This window comes from Gopherus evgoodei, chromosome 23 (assembly GCF_007399415.2).
Source record: "Gopherus evgoodei ecotype Sinaloan lineage chromosome 23, rGopEvg1_v1.p, whole genome shotgun sequence".
NCBI lineage: Eukaryota > Metazoa > Chordata > Testudines > Testudinidae > Gopherus > Gopherus evgoodei.
Window position 1 is genome coordinate 10,124,352 of NC_044344.1, and position 11,381 is coordinate 10,135,732.

The following is an 11,381-nucleotide window of genomic DNA, read 5'->3' on the forward strand; positions in this document are numbered from 1 at the left end:
CTGTGGAGTCAGAGAGAGCTCAGAGCAAGTCAAAAAACATGTCAGTGCCCCCAAGGCGTCCCAGTGCATCGCACCTCAGAATTGGAGACTCAGAGCAAGCGTCCAGTGCTTCAACCCTGGTGCAAAACATGCCAGCACTGCCCAGCGCAAAGGGTCCCAGGGTCATTCCGGGGTGCTTTAGGCAGGACTGGATTCTCCCTAAAGGGGGCGTATTTCAGGAGAGAAATGGGGTATCTGCAGCCACGGGTCAGCACATCCTGCTATGTGTGATCTTTCCACACTTCAGAGCAGAGAGTGCAGCAGGAAGAGGGAAGCGTGCCCCTCAGCCCCAGCGCACAGTGTCTACATGCTGTGTCAGCTACCCGAAGGAGAGGGATGTGCGGTTGTAGTTTGCAGCTCCTGGCTGCCTGAGCAGCCTCCCACTGAGTGGCAAAAGGAGCGGACTGACTGATGCACTCTTTTGCTGCACTCCAGCGGAAAAATAATAATAAATAAAATAATATATGGAGATATACCTATCTCGTAGAACTGGAATGGACCTTGAAAGGTCATTGAGTTCAGTCCCCTGCCTTCACTGGTAGGAATAAGGACCGATTTTGCCCCAGACCCCTAAATGGCCCCCTCAAGTATTGAACTCATAAGCCTGGGTTTAGGAGGCCAGTGCTCAAAGCATTAAGCATATGGAGGGCACATCTGCTGAGAATGACCCACCACTAGCCCTGCAGAAGATCAAGTGACCAGGCAATCCAGCATGGCTTTTCCATCTCTTACATCTGTGATTCCCCCAGCCTCCATCCCTTTTTAAACCAGCCTAGCAGATCACTGTGTGTATTGGGATTAGAGCGCATAGCACTTCAACGTATACAGCTGCCCTGGTGCATTCTGCAATGTCTCCATTAAACCATGGCTCCAGTTGGGCACGACAGGACTGTCAGAGGTGTCATTAGCAATGCTGGGGAGAATTCTCTGGCAATCCATTTCCCTCCTCTCCCTGTCAAAGGGACCAGCCACAGCTAATCCTGCACATCAGACTCAGTGCCCGGCATCCACTCCTCAAAGCAGCCCAGAGAGCGCCCTGGTCACTGGCTGTATAATTGCACCAAATAAGCTAATTCATCTTCATGTGGGAGTTGCCCTTTCCCTGTTGTCTATGCTGACACGCTTCCCAGATTTGGTCAATAGGGGGCAGCAGAGTTGTTTCAGACATGAGCCAGCTCACAAAGGAGGAGCCTTTCTGTTAGTAGTGAGTACTGGACAGCTGTAGCAGTGTGCTCTCATTGGGGGCAGCACACAGCTATGGCTGCCAGGGCAGAGTTAAGGTTATCCTTGATTATTGGCGTTCTGTGCTTCTCCCCCCCAGGTAATTTTTTTCTCCTTCTGAAGTAAATGATAGAATATGCTAAATATCTGACACCTCTATAGTGTCTCCCAGCCAAAGATATCACAGCGCTGTGAGTGGACCAGTCAGATGTGCCAAAGTAGCTTAGGAGCCAATGAAAGCCAGTGGCGCTTGTGCTCCTAAATCATTCAAGTGCTTTTGAACATTCCACCCTTCTGAATATTAATCGATTGAACCCCTGTGAGATAGGCACGTAATTACCCCCATTTTACAGTGTGGGGAACTAGGTACAAGGAGACGAAGGCCATTTTCAAAGTTGCAAGGTGTGGGGAGAGTTCGTGTCACTGGGGTAGGACTATCCCACGGAATTTGGGATGGATCGCACGCTGTATGAAACACTACCTGTGGTTTCAGTGGTTGCATTCGCCAAGCTAACAGCAGAGCCCATTCTGTGGGGGTTAATTCCTCTTCTTCTGGGCTAGATTCTTCATTACAGGAAGAAATACCAACCGAGAGAGTTAGAGGGGAGCTCATGGGGATAGGTGGATAGAAAGAAACAATCTCAGCAGATGTCTGAACCGTAAATGAGTGCCAAGGAACGTCTCTGGGATTTAGTGGCTCTGAGCTATCGCTAGAATTGATGCTAATTTTCTTTGCTGTTTAATTATCGGCTGAAGGGATGTGAATTCCTGATCCCCAGGAAGGTGGAAGGATTGGGGAGGGGAAAGAAGCCTCCGCCTTATTTCAAAAAGTGAGACGAGAGAGTTTTCCATGTCAAAACAAAGTGAAACACAATTGATTCTCAGCTTCCGTCCCTTCCCATGTGCCCTTCCCCCGTCCTGACGTTGCTGTCCCTTCCACCTCCCCGCTCCGCAAAAATGCTGCCCCCAATGGTGTGGGTGAAGGACAGGGAGTCCAGCTGAACTCTGAGTTCTTGACTCTGCTTCAGTGTAAGCCCAGCTCAGTATGTTATGTGCACAGCTGACTCTCTGATGCTTGAGATTTTGCTTGAGCATGTGACAGATATCTGTCATGTTGCTTAATGCATTACTGGAAGATGTGCCGATACTACAGTGATGTAGGGTGACCAGATGTCTGGTTTTTGACTGGAACACCCGGTCAAAACAGGGCTGCCCAGAGGATTCAGGGGGCTTGGGGCAGGGCCAGGTCTTCGGCGGCAATTCAGCAGCTGGTCCCTCTCGGAGGGAAGGATCTGCTGTCGAATTGCCGCTGAAGAATGAAGTGGCGGTGGTAGAACAGCCTAAGTGCCACAGATCGCGGCTTTTTCCTCCCCCCCCGCACCGTGCGGTGCTTGTACTCACCAGGCGGCACTCTGAGACTTCGGCAGCACTTCCGTGGTGGGTCCTTCCCTCGCTCTGAGTCTTCCGCTGCACTGAATGATCCATCGCCGAAGACCCAGAGCGAGTGAAGGGCCCACCGCTGAAGTGCTGCTGAAAACCTGGAGCAGCTCACAGGGCCCCTGGGGCAAATTGCCCCACTTGCCTCCCCCCCGGGCGGCCCTGGGTCGAAAAGGGATCCCAGTGGTTCAGGTCAGCACTGCTCACCGGGTCATTGACTGTCTGGTTGGCAGTGCCATGCAGTGGGACTGGCAGGCTCCCTGCTAGCCTCCATGCCGCACGGCTCCTGGGAAGCAGCAGCATGTCCCCTCTCCGGCTCCTATGCATGGGAGCAGCCAGGGGGCTCCGCATGCTGCCACCTCCCCAAGCTCCACCCCCGCAGCTCCCATTGGCCAATGCAAGCTGAGGAGGCTGTACCTGCAGATGGGGCAGCACACAGAGATGCTTGGTTGCGCTTCTGCATAGGAGCTGGAGGGGGGACATCCTGCTGCTTCCGGGAGCTGCTTGAGGTAAGCACCACCCAGAGCCTGCACCCCCGTCCTCCTCCTGGTTCCCAACCTCTGCCCCAGCTCTGATCCCTCTCCTGTCTGTCGGTCCCAGCCCCACCCCAGAGCCCTCACTCCTCCTCCACCCGCTGACATGTAAAGCGATGGATATGCTTGCTTGGAACTAACCCCAATAAACATTGCACTGCCTGCACTTCGGACTTCTAGTCTGCTTTCTGTCTGTGTGACAAGAGCCAGGGCAGGGGGTGAAGAGAGAGCCTTCTAACAGCTGGGTTATGCCATCACTGTCCATTTACACTTCCTCTGAAGCAGCTGATACAGGCTGTTGCTGGAGACTGAATACCGGACAAGATAGACCTTTCTTCTGATCCCATATGGCAACTCCTATCTTCATGGTGCAATCCCACATCACTGGGGGGGGGGGGGCGGCAGATAGGACATGGAGTGGGCAGTCATGGGAGCTAGATCCTGTTGCTGGCACTGTTGCTAGCTTGCTGAGTCACATATTGAGAAAATCACTTTCTCCCTCTGCTCTTCGATTTCCTCCAACTGGCAATAATGAAACTCAACTCTATAGAATGCTGCTCTCTGCCCAGTGGTACCCACCCAGCGCTATGGCTGAGTTATCAAGACTCCCCGCTCATAGCACCCACCTGTAGCTGTGAAGGCACTCCAGCATGCATGAAATCCTCCCCGGCACTTTGTGAAATCCCCCGTGTTCACTGCTTTTGCTAGTGTTTTTGTCAGAGCTGTAACACCCTGCCGGGACTGGCAGTGCATCAGCAAGCAGCTGGGATCCCAGCTCTCATTAAACACTGTCTGCTATTGGGGCAATGAAGCTGGATATCAGTGTGTCAGCAGGTTTGCTGGAAGGGAATCAAAAGGTGAGCATAAACCAACACTGCTGACAGGTAACACTGAACGTGGGGAGCCATAGAACATCAGGAGATCACCTAGTCCAACCTGCTGCTCAAAGCAGGACCAAGCCCCAGATAGATTTTTACATCAGTTCCCTAAACAGCCCCCTCAAGGATTGAGCTCACAATCCTGGGTTTAGCAGGCCACTGCTCAAACCCCTGAGCTATCCCTTCACTGCAGGAAAAAAAAAAAAAGGGTGGAGAAAAGCAGGGAAGAGGCCGGTGTTTAGTGCTTCCTATGGGGCCTGCGCTATAACCTCATCAGGGTGGGAAGTTTATTTCCAGGTGGAGGCACCAGGCCCTAGATCAGTGGTTCTCAAACGTTTGTATTGGTGACCCCTTCCACACAGCAAACCTATGAGTGTGACACCCCGCCCCCCTTATAATTTAAAAATATTTAACACTATTATAAAAGCTGGAGGTGAAGCGGGAGAGGCTGACAAGCTCGTGACCCCCCCATCATAACCTTGTGACCCCCTGAGGGATCACGACTCCTACCCTAGATGAACCCAAACTCAGGTTACACCCAGTTTAGGGTGAAATCCTGGTCCCATTTAGTCAATGGGAGTTTATCACGTCTTTGGTGGCAGGGTTACTACATGGTTATTGTTCATCCCTAAGCAGACTCTCCCGAGCCTTGTTGATGCTGGAAATTTGCACCTTTGAAATTTGCACTGGGATGGTGCAGGGTGTTCACACTCACCATCCTGCATTGGGTGCACCAGTGCTGTGGGTGCACATGCAGTGCCCCTGCACCTGTTGCAGGACACTGCATTGTGGGTAGCTATGCCACTTTCCCCTTGCCACTCCTGGAAAGGCTGAAGCCCAGGTGCGTAAAGATGTGATTTATGGGTTATCCTGGTTCTGTTGCAGTTCCTTTCATTGCAGAAAAATGTTTCCACTGGTTTCACTCAGCTGGAGGTTGATATATCCATGGTGCTGCTGGAATTGCTGGGAGGAGGGATAGCTCAGTGGTCTGAGCATTTCCCCCCCCCCCCACTCCCCAGGTTGTGAGTTCAATCCTTGAAGGGGCCATTTAGGGATCTGGGGCAAAAATCTGCCTGGGGGTTGAGTTAGATGATCTCCTGAGGTCCCTTCCAACCCTGATAGTCTAATGCTAGGTCTACACTGGGGGTGGGGACTCAGCCTAAGATACACAACTTCAGCTATGCTATATTAGGTCAATTTACCTGGCTGTGAGGATGGTGCTGCTGCTCCCCTGTCAACTCCTCTTGCACACAGTGGAGTTGATAGGGAATCAATTTTATCACATCCACACTAGACACAATAAATCGATCCCCCATAGATCGATCACTACGCCAAGCTGGTGGGTAGTGCAGACATACCCTAAGTGTCAGTGGGGCTCTCCCCATGGAGCCAGGGCTGCTTTAGCCTGATATTAGGGGAGCTGTGACATGGTAGGCCTAGTCTTCAGAAGGGCGGGTAGGTTCCATCCTTGCTTTAGGATCTTAGCATACAACAGAACTAGCCTCCAGCATGTGAGGAATGCAGGTTAACTGAACTCACATATCGGCAGACCCTTCCCTCCCCTCAAATCACCCATCTGTCAGAGCTCCCTCATTTGGAGTGACATTCATTTTTTAGACAGTTTTCCAAGTGCCTCTCTGCTCACAGCAGAGGATTTTGCATTGCAATTTAATTAGACATTTTAAATCTCACTCCTCGATTTTGGACTCTCACTCATTTAAATTGTCACAACTTGGGATCACCTGTCAGTCCTGTCACTTCAAGCTAATGAATAACAGATTGGCCTGGCAGAGGGTTTTTATAGTATACAAGCATCTGGAAAATGGGGGTGGGGGGGTTACGAGCTCTTTTAGCAGTGACTGACATTTTCATATCAAGCCATGGGAGGAGCTGGTTGGAAAATGTTTTTTTCTATGGAAAATTTTGCCAAAAACAACTTTTTCCCCCCATTTTTTGGAGGGGGTGATATTTTTTGCAGAAAAAGTCCACTTTTCATGAAAAAAGCAAACATTTTTACCTCAAACTGCCAAACAATTTGGGTAAAAAACTATCCAAAACAAAACAATTCCCTCTGAAAATGATAAAAATGATGATTTCCAGCCAAAAATCTTTAGTTTTCTGATGAAAAGTCAATCTAGTCTTACCTCTGCTACTGGCTCCCTGTATGGAATCAGGCAGTGATGGCTCTGCTCCGTGCCTCAGTTTCTCCATCTGGAAAAGAGGGCTAATGATACTGACCTGCCTTCTGGGGGCAGGGTTGGGAAGGGTTAACTAACATAGGTAAAGCCTTGGAGACCCTCACATAGACAAGGCTAGAGAAAGGGAAAGTTTCAAAGAAAATGAATTGCATGCCACTCCCAAGAACAGATAGCCTCTGCAGAAGGGATTTGGGACAGAAAACATCTATGAAGGCATTCACCTTGTGATCCTGAAGCAGAACTAATTTGTAGCTTCATAGATGTTTAGTCCAGAAGCGGTCCCTGTGATAATCTAGCCTGACATTCTGAATAACAGAGGCCATAGGACTTCTATGAGTTAAACCCTGTTTCAGCTGGAGCAGATCTCTCAGAAAAATGTCCAATCTTGATTTATAAGCTTCCAGTGATGGAAAACGCACCACAGCCCTTGGTAAATTAGCACTCTCTCTCATCTCACAGGGGCCCTGATGCTACACTCAGAGGCTAGGGCCTTATCCATTAGGCTTCTGGGGTCGGATCAATATGACATGGGAAGACTCATAAGGCAAATGAATGCTTTTGGAATTGCTGCACCTTCTTTCACCTCTATAGCAGCAAAACCATGCTGTGCTCCGGGGTTCTCAGACCTTGTCCAACCAAGGGCTGATTTGAAAACTTCCCTGAAGGCCACAAAAATCTCCAGATAAACTGGAGAAGGTTGCAGTCAGCCTTATCTTTAATCTGATTGGAGCAGGATGGAAACTCCCCTGTAGGGCCTGCAACCCCTGCAAGTTGGCTCGGCATATGAAATAAAGGTAACCTCTGGCTGTATTGTGAAGCTCCAAGAGGAAGCTCCTCAGCTGATGAGAACGATGCTAGCCTCATGGAGTTACGATAATTTACCCCAGTTTTGTGGGCTACATTTTGGGTCTCTCCCTTGGGGAGGTGGCATGAGGCTGTTGTATTAGGAAAACATCACTATAGCCAGCAAAATCTATCAACTCAAAGCCATGAAGGTCACAATCAATTGAGAACAAGGTCTATTGAAAATGTCACCATAATCCATAGCGGTTGATATGAATCACTGTACTGGCTTTGCACAATAAAGCAGCTTTTCTTTTCAAAGAAAGATCATGCAACTCACATGTCAGCCTGACCTTTCAAATAACATCAATGATAGGTCATGACTGAGCAGAACAGTGGGAGACCCAAGCCAAGAAACTCAGCAAGGGTAAAATTGTGCACTGGTTCTTCCACGCTATTCCTGTCCCAAGCTACTGCTCCCCTCTGTCCTTTTCAAGAATGCTAAATTCTCTTACAACAGTGGGAAAAAAACCATTTTTCTTAATTTGTTTTAAACTGCAGTATCGATACACGTAACAAAAAGAGAAGGAACTATTGACAAAAACCTTCCTAGGCCTCAGAATTTAAAGCTATGTAAATAATTGAATCATTTTAGAATTTTGGAGGCAGGGAAAAGTTATACCTAATCAACTGGATTCAGACTAAAGCTTCCTGCAGGAACTATTAAGATCACTGATCTGCCCCAAAATGAAGTACATCCTTGATATTAATGAGGACAGAGAAAAGAGGTATGGTAGGCTCTTCTGATGGGTAAATCAACCTATAGAGTTGAGTGACGCAAAGGTCAGGAAAATATTGACTCATCAATATTGCAACAGACTAACTAGAGTCTGAACTAAAGTCTGGATCTGAACGTTAGGGAAAAGCAGACTGAAATCTGGATCCAGACTTTACCATCAGAAGGATCAACCTAGAACCTTGAAGAAGAGCTCTGGCAAACTTTGGGACAGCTCTGAACTTTGTCGGCTTTGGCCCTCCTTTACTAATATTCCTGTCCCGAGATCTCATATATGAGGGAGTTGGTAATGGGATACAAAGCCCAGGTCAACAGTGAGGGAATTTCATTCCCCTCTCAGATCAACCTCTGGACTTATGTGAAATGAAACAGATGGGTCACAGCCCACTTTCGAGGAAACAAAGGCCACAGCATAAAAAGCACCATCCCAGCTGGTCCCCAGAAGTGTGTACACAATGGATCAGTTGTTGTTGTTGATGAAGGTGGTTACAGTGAGAAGTGTCTACTGGTCCCAGCTAAGGTCGGGTCCCTATTGTGTTAAGTGCTGGACAGACACAGAGACAGGTCCTCTCCTGAACAGCTTACAGTCCATGTCAACAAGACACACCAAAGGTGGGAGAAAAGAAACACCGTTGCCCTATTTTTACAGATGGGCACTGGAGGGACAGAGAGAGGATTGCCAAAATGATGCTCAGTGTGTGTGAGTGCGCACGTGTCTGTGTCTTTAAAAACAAGGGTGTGTGGGCTGGGAAGGGTGAATTCTCCACTGTTCCCAATGGGTTGATGGTGTGTGTATTCTCCATTGCTCTCAGGGGATGTGTAGAGACGTCTCCACTGTTCTTAAGGAGCATGTGTGTGTCCATTGCTCTCAATGGGGTGTGCCCACTGCTTTACTTGCAGATTTGCTCTGGAACGCTGGCTGTGCACTTTTTGATTTTACTGCCGTGTTTTTAACGAGTGCCGGGTGGCAGACGCTGACTTGTTACCGCAGGGCGGCTCATGAGCACTGCTCTACAAATGCTGGCTTGTTAATTAGAAAATCTGCCTTATAGTGATAGACTCAAGGCACTCACTCTATTTAGCTTAACAAAGACATGGTTAAGGGGTGACTTTGCTACAGTCTATATGTACTTACACGTGGAACAAATATTTAATAATGGGCTCTTCACTCGAGCAGAGAAAGATACAACGCAATCTAATGGCTAGACGTGGAAGCTAGATAAATTCAGACTTGAAATAAAGGGTACATTTTTAATGGTGAGAGTAACTAGACATTGGAACAATTTATGGGTCAGGCTGGCTTCTCCATCACTGACAATTTTTAAATCAATGTTGGATGTTTCTCTACAAGATCTGCTCCAGGAATTATTTGGAGTGCTGTGGCCTGGGTTGTACAGGAGGTCCCTTCTGGCCTTGGAATCTATGTTTTTGGGACACTGGGATATTCACGCTACTTATTATTTGGTTTTTTGTTAAGTGCTCAGCTCTGTACAACGGCTTGTTATTGTAGGGTTGCACAAACTGTTTTGTTATTCCAGGACTGGCAGTTATTTTTATGGGATTTTTTAAATATAAAAAGTGAGCAATTGAAATAGTCCAGTTGAAAATCTTATCCCCCTGCTGCAGAGAATGGTATAGATTTGGAAAAGAAATAGAAGGGGGAGGAAGCGCTTCAGCTGATGTTTAAACTGGCTGACTGTGGCCATATCCTTCGAACTGGGTGAATAAAGCTCTGTCTTCTTTCCTCCTTTATAAGCATTACAAAGGCCTCCTGCATTCAGAGCAAACTCTGCAGCGGCTGCTTGTTTTTATTAGTGCAGGTTTTATGTTCTACGCATTAAACAAAATACATATAGCGGGCCGGCTCCTCAGCTGATGTAAGTCCACGCTGCTCAGTCCACATCAGCAAAGCGGGGCTGATTTGTGCCGGCTGAGGAGTCAGCCTGGCGATTTTAAAGGCGCGCACAAAGAAATTAATCGACAGGCAAATGCGGCAGCCGCAGTGGTAAAGGGCTGCACTGACTCCAGACTGGATTGCTGACATGGGCGAATAAAGAGCAAACAGCATTCTGGCACCTAGGGCCCAATCCTGAGAGGTGCTGGGCACCTCGCTAAGAGTCAGCTCCAAAGCCATCTGGGAATTTTCTTTTGAAATGATTTTTGGATGGAAAAACGCAGCACAATTAAAGTCTTCCCCCAGAAAATGTTGATTTTGGAGAAACGTTTCGATTTTCCCTTGGGATCACTTTTGTTTCAAGTCAGCTCGACATGAAACTGCATTTGCCTTGGGTGCTGCAGTGCCTCCTGGGAGGTGTAGTTTGGGTGCTTTATGCCCCCATTCTCTCAAATAGGCAGGCTCCTTAGCTGGACTGTGCCTCCTATCATGCACTGTGGCCTCCCCCGACTGACCTGCATGGTGCATCATGGGAGTCACATGACTGTGGTTCATCATGGGAGATGCACACAAGAAAAGAAATGTCAAGATATGGGATTTTCCTCTAGGAAGGAGATTCTGAGTTTCATTCAGGTCTAGTCAACTCTTCCTGAACTGAGGGCTCTCAGCTTCTTGCTGGGCTGGGACCAGAAGGACCGTGTCATGCATCACTCACTGTTGGACAGGCGCCTCCTTCTGGTCACCCTGGAGATTAGCTCGAGGCCAACACCCCTGTCCATGGTCGGCAGCCTGTCATTCCTTCTCCGCAGTCTGCCTGCAACCCCTCTTGCGGCATCAGGGAATGCAACATCAGGAACTGCAGCGTCCTCTTTGTGGCTCGGTCCTCCAGCCAGGTCACAGTCTGTATCCCCCCCTTCCAGAGGAGTTTAGTATACTTCCCCAGTGGTGAGTGAGGGGGACCCAGGCCTGCCCACTACTTTGGGTCCCAGCTCAGGGACCCTGTGGATCACAGCCTCCTGCTGCACCCCTTTTTCTAGTATCGCTTGCATTTTCCTGAGCCACTTCCTCATGGCTACAGCACCCTCCTTAATCTCAGCAGCCTGTCCAGAGCTCCTTCGCTTCTCCCCAGGTTCCTGCCTGCACTGATCTGTTCAAGGTGCTGCAGGGTTTTGGCCTACTCCATACACAATCCTTCCTCCTCAAGGTTCAGGCAGCTGCTGACCCTGCTCTCCCTGATGTTCTTTTTATATGGGCCTGCTAGGCCCTGACTGGCTGCTCCTCACAGCCCATCTCCTATTGGCTGCTTTCAAGCAGCCTCCCTAAGGGTCTATTAACCCCTTACTGCCCAGTGAGGGGCAAACGCCCCATTACAGACTGTAATGTCAGGTTTTCTAGGGCTAGAACTGAGTGAAGTCTTTGTAGCAAATAAATCTCCCTTCTTTCTGATCTTGCGTGGACCCTGAATTCCACACACGTGTTTGTTATTCCAAATTAGTTATCAGATATTTCATCTGGACAAACTACACTCTATTGAATGCCCATGAACTGGGTTAACCATTGGTTGCCACTCTGTCATTGGCCACTTTAGTCACATGGTATATT